The sequence below is a fragment of the Coturnix japonica genome, chromosome 7 (genome assembly GCF_054131305.1).
Source record: "Coturnix japonica strain WE chromosome 7, WE-NBRP24, whole genome shotgun sequence".
Taxonomy (NCBI): Eukaryota; Metazoa; Chordata; class Aves; order Galliformes; family Phasianidae; genus Coturnix; species Coturnix japonica.
This window is the reverse complement of record NC_140669.1, coordinates 18,367,501-18,379,758: the sequence shown is the minus strand read 5'-3', so window position 1 is coordinate 18,379,758 and position 12,258 is coordinate 18,367,501. Positions and strand designations below refer to the sequence as shown.

The following is a 12,258-nucleotide window of genomic DNA, read 5'->3' as shown; positions in this document are numbered from 1 at the left end:
ATATGTGTGTAGCTCATCCAAACAAATCAAAAGTATCCAAAGCGGAATATCTGAATTCTCCTAAAGTACACCCTCTGTTTCTCCCTGTACTTCATTAAGTACTTAGATGCACATGGTTTCAATTTTCCATTAAAAATTCTCATTTCCATATGATATCAAAGAGTGAGAAGGCTTTAAACTGAAAAATAAACATTCATAGACTGGAAGCCAAAACAATAATTAATGTCAGATGGTTAACTCCAATAAATCATTAGAATAAATTCTGTGAAATTACTGCAACTAAAACTGTCCTTTTGATACTCCCAAGACATTTTGTGTTAGTATTTAAGATCAAAATCTTTTTGATAGCATCCCATCTCAGGCCCAAAAAACAGACTTTGGGATTGAACTCAATAGCCAGTGTTGTAATTGAAGTTTTTCATGTTTGGCTGGATTCTATAATTATTAAATTAGTTTATTTGTTTTTTGAATGTTTCGTAGGTAGGAATGTTTGAACATTAAAACTGTTTCTGTCCAAGAAAGTCTTTAAAATCAGGGTAGTAGTAGTCATTCTGTTATTGTCAGGTGATATTTTTTTCCTGAGTGCAAATGTTGAGGTTTCCTGAGGTTTGCTGAAACAGTACATTCGTGGAAGTTTATGTGAAAATGGATGCATCAGTTTCCTTGTCCAAAAGGGATCCTCACACCTGTATTTGGATGATTACAGGTAGAGCTCGCTGGCTCTAATTGTACAGTAAATACCATTTCCCAGACCCTAATGGTAGACAGACTACTTAGGAGACGCCAGTCTGTGATTTAGCTGTCGCCAGTCACCCCATGTTTTTTGTGAGACTAGTTGTGATGATGACATAGTTAAACCCAATTGAAAGCATATCTTTGTATAAATTACAATTTTTAATTTGCAAAAAAAGATCAGACTGTTGGACTGGGGAGTCATATAATGAAATGGTTTAACTGTTTCTATTACAATTAATAATTTAGTTTTAAAAAAATATGTCCAGATCTCATGGATGTTAGTGTAATTGTAGCCGAAAGATCAAAGCCTGGGTAGCTGAGTGATGTTCCAGAAGAGAATTTACCACATAGCCATTTTCAGTACAGTTTCTGCCTCCTGCTGTTCCTATTTTCCCTCAAGCTAGCCATTGACTACCCCCTGTGCATCCCTGCTCGTAAAAAATGATTGAGGAAGTATTTGTCATGTATTTATGAGTGGGAAACATTGTGTGATAGGGAAAGGCATCTACAAGAACCAAAAAGATTGCCATTTTCCTTCATTCAGCCACTCTGCTACAGCTTTAAATCCTCTGTTTATGCAGCAAAGCTTTTATATTTAAGAGCAGAATAATTTTTTTCTATAAAGCATGCTAACGGTAGGCTTTTGCCATTTGTGTGGTGTAAGCAGATGTAAATGATTACAATATATTTTGCTGTTAGATGCCACTTAATTTGTGATTTTTTGTTATTATTTTGAGGGTAAAGGTACATATTTGAAATGTAAGCCACATTTAGACTAGTCATTCAACTTGAAAAAGTTTATTTCTCAGTTTAATTCGTTAATATTGCTGTAACAAAAGTAAGGGTAACGCAGGAAATGCTCAGCTGTAAAATGTTTTTGTGAGACTTTTACAACTATAGAAGTATTTAGAACAGCAAAGAGGCTTTTCGACTGTGGGTATGAAAGGAGAACTAAAGCTGGCTTTGTTTTACTGGGTCACTCTTTCAGAATTAATGAACATTTTAATTGTTAGTTAAAACATACTTACGTTTAAGTGCTAACATGTTATTTTTCAATCCTAGAAAAGAAGAAAACACAGTGAAAGATAGGACTATTGTGTGTCTGAGTAGGTGTATTGACCTTTTGAAAGATGTAAAAACTGGAATGGCTCCAAGCAGCTACTTGCTGGTTTTAACAATGTTGAATTAGTCATTCCTTTGATTTATGATTAAGACCTAGCCCCTGAAGAGAAGCTGACATGGCAGCTGCATTAGTTGCACTTGTGTTATGATCAGATGACAGTAATCATAATCTTGTATAGAGGAATCCACTGAAACCATTCTTACTACATATTGCTGCGATCTGAGTGAATGCTTAAGCCCATTTTTTAATAATTTGGAATTATTTTCACACGGATATACTACTGCCTTTTCGTGATATATATGAGTTTAATCATGAAAGTGTTCCAAAAAAGCCCATTCATTTACAGTTGAAGCTGCTTTCTGAGTTAGAAAATGTCACATAAACCCTGGACATGAGACTGAGCAGTCTTCACCTAGCTAAGCGTTTACCTTTTAGTCTTGCTTAAAGAGGTTATACTATAGAATCCAATTATGAAATATGTTGAGCTAATTAATAAGCAGGTAAGGCTCAGCATACTGTTCACTGCAGTATTTTGGAATGGTTCTTTGCAGAGGTGCCAGGAACAATTTTGTGTGTCAGGGTTGCATACACTGTTTTTTTTTTTTTCTTTCTTGACTCAACACCTCTGATATAAACAAGTGACATTTTTTTTCCAGGCTACTGCATCTTAGAGCTGATTATGGCATTAAAGATTTTATAATATCAAGTATGAAACTGGGAATTTGTATAGTATCCCAATTAAATTTCTTTTGAACAATGTGTCTTTAAAAGGGTACTGATGGAATAGAATAATTCACTTCACGTATCTGACTCCTTTGTGTTTAAGAAGGTATATTTGTCTAATAAGTAGCCCTTTTCCTGTTAATTCTTGTAGGATTCTTTATGGTCTTAGTCTGAAAAAGCCATAATTAGGTCAGATGGAACATTTATCTCTTCTGGTATCATGCTTCTGACAGTTCACTAGCAGATGTCCAGGGAAGACTATAGGAAGATTAAGCAAACAGGAATATATGAGTATATGTGCCCAGCTTCTTGCAATCTGTTAGTGTAGAACTGGCTAAGCCAGATATGATATACTTGTGTTAGATAATTTGACTGTTTTTTATTCTATGAATATAGCCATTGACCTTTTGAACCTAACTGTACTTTCAGCATCCCAATATCCTGGAGCAGGGACTTCCACAGTTTAACTATGTGTGATATGGAGAAGTATTTCCTTATGCTTGTTTTGGATCTGCCACATCATAATTTCATTTGATGCTCCTTAGATCTTACAGTATAAGAGTGAATTATTCTTTTCTCTTCATCTTTTCCATATTGCTTCAGATGTTCTAAATATAACAACAACAAAAAAAGAAGTCTGACATTAAGAAAGAAAATCAAGAGTAAAGTGCAAGGAAGGCCCAATGGGCTTATGTATGGATTTATCTGACTCACTCTTTCACTTTTGGACTGTTTAGAAAAGAAAGTTTTCCAATAGGTGTGTGTTTACCATCTTAGCAGAACTTCACGTACTGATAGAATGCGGAGAACTTGGAGCAAGAGGACTGTGAGAAGAGAAATGCTATTCAAAAGGTTTTCATATCTTCAGTACACCTGTTAAGAAAACTTAAATTCAGTGACTAAAATACCCCTTAGTTCCCAAACCTCCCCATTCATACTTAAATAATGTCTAATTTTAGAGGAGTATAAGGAAAAGTACTTTGATAAAGAGGGTACTTTTTGTATAGATCCTTCGACTTGACAACAGTAAGAATTTGATCTCTGTGTTTAAATAAAGTTATTTTCTTCCATAGTATTTTATATGTGTTTCAGTTTAAGACCTTCTAAAGATATTTTTAAAAAAGAAAAAAAAAATCATAGTGGAATGGTAACATTAATGTGTCATGAAGTAAAATGTTTTAATGAGCAGAATAAGGGTATGTATATTTAAGAACCCTAGTTCTAATAAGTGTGACTTACTGCAGGGAACCTGCTTGAGCGGGGTGGGTTGGACTCGGTGATCTCTTGAGGTCCCTTTCAGTCCCTGCAATTCTGTGGTTTTGTGAAATTGATTTATAGAAAATAAAGAGAAAGAACAGCTGCAGGCCAGCTCCGTCTCTTTAACAGCTGTAATTATGATGACTAAATAAAAATATGAAACATCTCATTTCCACAAAAACACCATTTTTTCTACTGTCTGTCTTTTAATCCTTTTCAAATTCTGTCTGAGATACGTAGGTCAAAGTATTGCCTCCTGTATATTTCTGTGGAAACTACAACAGATAGAAAAAGCACAATAACAGTATTTGATAGAGCAAGTTCTCAGCTATAGAACTCTGTTATTCAACGTAGTCACCACCACTAGCTATGCATGTTTGCCAGTGACAAACAAGAACCTGCATGCTGTGCTTGTCAAAGTGCACCAGCAGAGGTGACCTGCTGTAGCCACTGGCAAAATGCACCATCCACTGCATTGCTATGCTCACATCCACTGTTTTGGTCTCCATAAATATTCAGCAAACATCAATGAATGTTAATGAGTGTCATTTTTTTCCATGTAGAGGAATTCAGTGGCATACCTTTGCTTCATCTGCTCTTCCATGTCAGACACCATTTTGTTAGACTGCTCCTCTACCCCCATCTGTCACATGGCTACAGAGTGTAGTGCAGTATTGTTGAGTAGATTCAGCTTCCACTGCCACATCACCAACATCCACCTCTGATGTTGTAAACTAATGTAATGAAATGGAAGGCATTACTTTCAGAGCAGCCTTTGTACATGAGCTTTGCAAATTTTGCTAAGAACAAACAAAAAAACTATTTAAACAGAATACCCCCAAATAGTACCTTTCTGAAAGGGGAGATGTGGAAGGTAATAAACCTCTGCAGTGCCGAGGGAAATAGAGATGCATCACTTTAACATGGTGGCTAAGCTTTTAAACCACTAAAGGGTGTTAACCCTTTAGAGCAGTATTTGCGAACATCAGTACATTCATTGTGTAGAAGGTACCTGAATCACTGTGGGTTGCTGTTTTCAGTACCTTCAGCTTCTGAATTAGGTTTGTTTTCTGATACTAAATTGGTATTTAAACATACTGTATGTCATGAAGTTGTGGTTGTTTAGGCCAATAATGTGTATCCTTAACATTTCTGAAGATGCTGAATTCCTTAAATCACGGAATACAGTAATGTCATTGTGGTATGAGTGGTTTCTTTGATATAGCTAAACAGTTTGAAGTTCTCTTCTATGCTGGAAAAAAAGAATTAAAAATATCTAACACTTCTTGTTCCTCTCTTAGAACTGAAATGTTTTAAATATTATAAATAGTTGGACTCATATTTCTGCATAAATGGCATTCTGCATGTATGTGTGCTAAAGTCAGAAGACGTCAGTTAACAAGCTGAGGGTTGAAGCTTTCTGTTGCACTTTTAGTGCTCGAGTGAGACAGGAAACTTTACAGGTTATAAGTTGTTTTTTTGGTGGTTTTCTTTTTTTTGTTTATTTATTGTAACTGGTGGACTGTGTATGTTTTCCATAGAGCACGTATATGTTAGCAGGGAATGGTGTGTGCTGTTAGTTTAATGAACAGTTATTCTTTATTATGGCTTATACAGATTAATGAATACAAATTAATTTCTCACACATCAGACTAATTGCAGTCTCTTTTCCTTCCAACATCTTTGCCTGACATTCCCAGTTGACTTCTTACTTCTCTGTCTTACCAATTGCAGGCACTTTTCCTTCAGTTGTTCTATCTGACCCAGTTTTTTTCCCATCCTTTTTCTAGCGGATATATACCCCTTAGATCCTTACTGGATCATCTATCCCTTTCCTTTGGTTTCATGCCATTCTTACTGGCTTAGTTCCAGTCCAGTCCTCCAGATTGTGTTTCTTTCTCTGGGTTTTGCTTTACTCTGCCTGTCCTGTTGTCTTCTTGAATGTGAATGTGTATTGTTAGGTAACAGCAGGAGCTGGAGGATGGATTCCCTACTCTCAGCACTTGTACATCCCCTCGCTCTAGGCCCCCAAAAGAGGCAGAAAAACTCTAGTTCTGCTCTGGCTCCATGCAGTAATGTGGGTCATGTAACAAAGTTGAATCTTTGAGACTGAGCAGTGTTAATTTGAGCAGTTGCTCCTGAGAATTTGAGTTTCTGTTTTTTGTGGGTTGTGAAAGTTACTGTGTCTGGATGGGTTTTAATAGAAGCGCAATGGTTTATCTCCAGTGCCGAGTTTGCTCTGTGCCAAATGTGAAGTTTTGGCTCCTAAGCTCCTAATTAAAGCTTTTCAAAGAAAATGTTTCTGGGATGTTTTAAAAATGGCCAGTACTGTATGGTGAAGCTGCTTTCAAAACTTTCAGCCCACCTGGCTACAACATGGCAGTTATAAATAGCTTCAGCAGAGTCTGTGAGGACAGGAATTGAAGCCTCAGTGATTTACCTAAGATATTTTGAGTCTTTGAACTGGTAAAATGGGTGTTGGTGCCTTGGAACATCTCTGTTCTTGGGCAAGCCAATCCTAGGCGGATGGGGATAGCTTGAAGCTGTTCCTACAACACATTAAATGCTGCAGGGGGACCTTTGCTTTGAAGAGTTCTGTCTGAGGTGTGGGTGTCAGCCCAGCAGGCTGCAGCTCCAAACACCTGCCTGGCATGGCCAAACCTCCCTGCATTCCCTTGCAGCAAGTCTCACGTGTGCTCCAAGCACATTTGTGTGCTTGGTGATGATTGCACTACCAGGGTGATTCCAAAGAGCTACTCACTGATGGATGCTCCATACCAGTAAGGCTGTGCTCAGTGAAGACATCCATAACTGCTTTTCAACTTTGTTGCTCTATAATGAACCCTGCCTAATCAGCTGCATGTCATCCCAAGTCATCTTTTGAAGAACTCAGCTTTGTGTTCCGTCTTCTTTTTCTTGTTCTCTCTCCCAATGATCTCTTAAGAGTCTTTTTTGGCCGTCATTGCCATAATTTCTGGGCTCTTCATACACAGCTCTGTGGCCACAGTGTATAACGTTGAAAAACTGCAGCTTTGAGCTCCAGCAGTTTTGTTGTTGGCTTGTGTAGTCCTAAGAATTGCTGCCTGGTAATGATACTTTTTAAGTCTAACGTGGCAATTCTGACATTCAGGTAACTTGTGTGATATTTTGTTTAAACGCTTGCGTTTTCATAGGCAAAGTCTTTAGCAGTAGATGATAGCTTTCAACAAGCAAAACAACTGCTGATTCTGCTAACCAAACTGGTGCAGGGTAAGAAGGGGGAGAGGATAATGTGGCAGTGGATTTCAAATCCATGAATTATGCAACTTTGCTTCATTCAGTAAGCAGTGGAGAGGGACATCCACAGAAGAAAGGCGTATGGTGATACTGGCTTGGCTGGCTGAGCAGTGTACTGCTCCATGCTGACATCTCTAGCTTTTTCATACATGCTTTGTTGGAATTCTCATGTCTAAATTCATTTTCTGTATGTTATTGCAGTGTACAGCATAGCTTTTGACAATATACAGTCAAGCAACCTATGCTACTTTTTGCTGACAAGCTATTTTCAGTATCTTGATGTGTTTTCATAGTGTCTATACTGAGATTTTTAACTTTACAGGTCTCTCATCATTGCCCCCCCCAAATCAACTAATAGAGATGTGCAAGATTCATAGAGATTCATCTTTACAAAGAGCAGGGAGGGATTATTTATGTTGATACTAATTGTGTGTTGGTAGTAGTTACTTATTATTAAAAAATGTACTGAGCCATGTGCCTTTCAGAACGAATGAGCGTTGTTAGCCAGTCTTTGTCATCCAGAAAACACAGGATCATGTGAAAGAAAAAATAGATGCTTGGGGTCTGTGTACCCTGCTTTTAACATCTGTTGGGTTGTTATTACTGTTAAATCTGTCATGATACTTAAAATCTGCCAGTGTTTATTTTTGTGCAAGTCCTATTGAGAAGTTGAAAAGTGCAGCGAGAGGCTTTTGATTGACTGTAGAGAAGTGAACAGCTGTCCTTGTGCTTTGGTAGGGGAGCAAATGGACTGCCTCTCATTCCTTGTGTGAAAGCTCCTTGCTGCTTGTAACTGGTAATTTGTTGTTGTTTTTGTTTTGAGAAATAAGACATTCTCACTGTAGAAAAGGATTTAATAGCTAGTATGTAATCTTTCACCTTTGAATATTTCTAAGTAAAGGAACCTCTGATAATATTGTTTCCTATTCTGAAATAACAAGAAAACTGTGTGTATTACCTCTTTAAAACTTCATATGGAAAGATTTGGATTCAATATGGCTATCAGTAGCATTACGATAGTATCTCTTGAATGATGTCCAAATGAGCAAGCAACTTTCCTTCTATAATCTGTTACTCGATGTTAATGAATCTAATTTGCATACAGGTATATGTATCCATACCTCTACTATTCTGCTAACTGAATTGGCTTGTCTGGATCATGTCTTCAGACATTTCTTGCCATTACATGCTGTACAGTTCTGTTAATCTCTTTAAAGTTCTCATCATTGAAATTAATTTTATTTCATTCACCATTCTTTATCTTGCTACAGTTGATATTTGAGATGCTTATGCTTTCTAGCAATATTGCTCATATTGAAATTTTCTCTTGTGAATGGTCTGTGACATCCTCGTTCTCTGGGAGAACATTTAAGGAATATTCCTCTTATTTACTGCAAAAAGAGCTAAATGGAAATGTTAGTCAGTAAAAAATAGTTTATTTTAAATAGAAAAGTGATGTCTGAGGAGAAATCCTTTCATGCCTTGGAAATATAGACTGCTGTGGCTTTGCCACCCATTTTTCAAGTTTACTTTTTGCTCTGTGGTATGTTAATTCTTTGTTTTACAGTTGATGGCCTTTTTTTTCATTGACATTTGTTATTGAAAATACGATGCTTTTTTATGTTCTTTATGATTATTTATAGCTCTATTTTATGCACTAGGTATGGGAGTATCAGTTTTCTTTTAACAGCTTGTTTTTACCAACAAAGATTACTTATCTTATAAAGTTTTTGCAGAGTATTTTATTTTCACAATTTGAGTTTCCTATAATGACTTATGATAATGACTGATGCTCAAATGCTGATTGTCACTGATTCTTACTCTTGTTTTAAAACCAAAAATAGGTGCTGCTTCATGCTTAAATTGGAACTGAAGATCCATAGGTTATACAGTCTTAGTGAAAAAAAAATATCAAACAGTATATTTGGATGGGTATTATATTATCCTTTATTACCAATATTTGACCATAGCTCCTTACTAAATTCACATTAATTATTATAAAGTTTGGGATTCATTGTGCTCTGACAGTAATTACTAAAGCCTGAAGAGACATCTAAAATATAAATAATTGAAAGTAATTGCATGTGCTGGTTTTGTACTTCATTGAGTTGAACAATGAAAATGCCTTTATCAGATTCACCTTATATCAAGTTTCACTCTTGTTTTCATACACAGGCACAGTGTTACACTTCTGAAGTTAAAGTGAATCTAAGTCCAAACAAATGGCTTTTATTTAAAAATAATAATAATAAAAAGAAAATCTTAACACCTAATACATTGGAAGCCTATGAAATGTTGTGGATCTAAAACATGTGATGGTTCTCCCAGCTTGTTTTATTTCGTATGCTCATTAAACCCATACCTGTTTTTATGTAATGAAATCTTTATGTTCCAAGATACTCAGATTAATGAAGTGTGTGCGTAAGTGCATGTGTGTTTGGCTTCCTGTAGGACTTTTAAAATTATTACAATTTAAAACTAACCTTATAAAGGGTAAATGTTTGTCTTTGGCTCCCTCTATCTACCTGTCTCTATTTGTCTTAATTACTTTTTGTAACTCACATCCATCAGATTGGAATCAGCTAGAAAATGTCTATAATTATTCCATATAGGTGTTCTGTAATGTAAGTAACTTGAAGTATTGTGAAAGAGTTGTGGAGAACTAGGAAGGTGTTTAGTTACACAACTTTAAAAAATTGTTAATGCCTTTGTGCTTGGACAGCGTGTTTTTTAATTATTTTTTTCCACTTTGGTCAAAGTCTAATTTCTTTATTAGGTTTTTTTATCAAGCTCAAGGTATATTAAAGAAAAAATGCTAGTTGTCCATCTTGCAGCAGTATGCATTTGTGCAGTATCCTTTTATGTCTGATTTCTAGTTGTGTTAGTGCCCTATTGACATAGAAGGTAACGAGATTGTTCTATTAGTGATTTCTGACATAGAAATGATTTGATATGCTAAAGCTATTTCTGACGGAAGATATAAAGTTTTGACAAACATGCATGGCACAGCAAGTGTCCAATTCTAAAGAGTAAAATAAATGCAAACCACTATTATGGGGAACACAAACAGCCTGAAAGCAAGTTATCAGTAAGCAAATAATTGTTGAACTGTTATGAATGGAATAGGATGTTGAAATAGGGCATGATTGGCTGATGTTACATATGTCCTTGATTACCTTCCTTGTGCTTTTATCCTAATAAGTGACATTCTTTGTATTCCCTTGGATGGCTAGACAGTCTGACACTGAAGAAGAATAAATATTGCATGTGGTACACATTAAGCTGTCATCTAGGACAGCATTTATAAAAAGTAACTAGAAAAATTCATAAGAAATTCTGCAGTGCTACAGTTTCCTGGCTCCAGTCATAATTGTCAAAGTTCTTGACACATTCAGGTCTTCTGAAATGATTTGGGTTTACAGTTACTTGGTGTATGAATAATTATTAAGGATTCATTTTCTATGATGATGCAGACTGTTAATGCTAGTTCCCCAAACGCTGCATTTTCACTAAAGGCCGTGTACTGATAAAGAAAAACAAGTGTGGTGTCTGTAGTTAGTGCTGCTGCAGAAGATAAAGCCGGCAGAGGTGTATGTCTGAGATAAAAGTAACCCACCAAATTTAGAACTCTCTTTCAGATGCTAACTTAGAGTCTCTGGGAAGTCTATGATGAGCACTGTTACTATTATGCTGCTTTGGAAATAGACCTAATGTTTTTTGTGCAAAATAGAGTACTCTGTCTTTTCATTACTGACTTGAAATTAAGATTCAAAAGCAACATAGCAGGATATAATCATCTCTGCAAGGGCAGTGTAGAACAACCCCTTTGAACTATCTGAACGGGTGAGTTATTGTTTGAGTGGCAATTATTTTAACCTTTCATTTTGAGATGTGCAAAATGATGTAGTAGGTACTTTCTTCATACTTTATCAGTTTCTTGCAATGGCCTGCATATTGACCAGATGTGCAAGGGCTTCTTTTTCTCTCCAAGTATTTATCTATTGCCTAGTATGATACTGTATTACTCTCTGGAACTCGACACACGGTTTCATTATATGTATCTTAAATGACCCTTACACTTCTAACGCTGAGCAAGGCAGTGAAGATGTTCTCATTGTATATTGTATTCATGGTATAATTTGGTTTTGCTACATGTAAAAACACAACCTTCTTCCATTTGTTGGCTGTATGTCTCTCTGTGACTGTACTGTCTAGGTCAAGTGATCTTCTTTATTATTTTACTGAATTAAGAATGCCCTCTAAGGAATACAAGATCACTTGAGGACTGTCGTAGTCTTGCAGGTGACCTTGTGTTTATTCTCATGCCTCTTCCAAGTAGCCTATAACTTAAAAGACCTTATTGTGGGCAGCGTGAAGTGGGAAAGTGGTTCCACTGGCTCTTTCATTAGTTTGCATTACACGTTAATTGAGAAGCCTTGAAGTGACTCTTAGAACCACATTAGAAAAGTATATGTGGTTCTTGGGAACAGGTAAAGCTGAAACCCCTGTTTTTGGTTGAAGAAAGTTTTCTCCAAGTATAACATGGCTCAGATGTTACAGGTAACTGTTAACTCTGTAGACCACTACAGAGCACAAAATATTTGCCCAACTGGTAAATTGAACTGTAAGTCCCACTGTGGGAAATTGCTTTGCTGTGCTCCAAACAGCAGTTATCTCAGTAATTGTACCTGAATTCTTTTGTGGCTAATAGACAGTTGATGTCCTTTTTACCATGACAGAATTATTTTGCAGCAAAATTATTAATTGTAAAAATTTCAGATGAGGTGTGTTGATACAGTTTAAGGTGGTGTGAGTATGATTTTTAATTGGTGCTCTGAGTGAGCTGGTTTTTGAGCACAGAACGTACCTACCCTGCGTTTCACATTCTAAACTGGAGCTCGCAACAAGGAGCTTATCAGAGCAAATTGTCTAGTCCATCCCCTTCCTCACTCAAAACCTAATGACCCTTTATCATCATGGTTTAGATTGCTGGACACAGATGTGAGAAAATACAAGTAATCTACAGGTAACTACAGTAGCTGCACTGATGTTCTCAGAGAACTTACTGCTGGGAAGATAAAAAGCTTCCCACAGAGTCTGTGACTTTCCAGCAGCAAAGCACATCATGAGCTCATACATGAAGT

At 36.4% G+C, this 12,258-nt stretch overlaps 1 protein-coding gene across 3 annotated transcripts in view; it reads left to right on the top strand.

The window, feature by feature from the left end:
• Positions 1–12,258, top strand: part of OLA1 (Obg like ATPase 1) — an 82,171-nt gene that overhangs the window by 46,681 nt on the left and 23,232 nt on the right. The window lies entirely within an intron of this gene.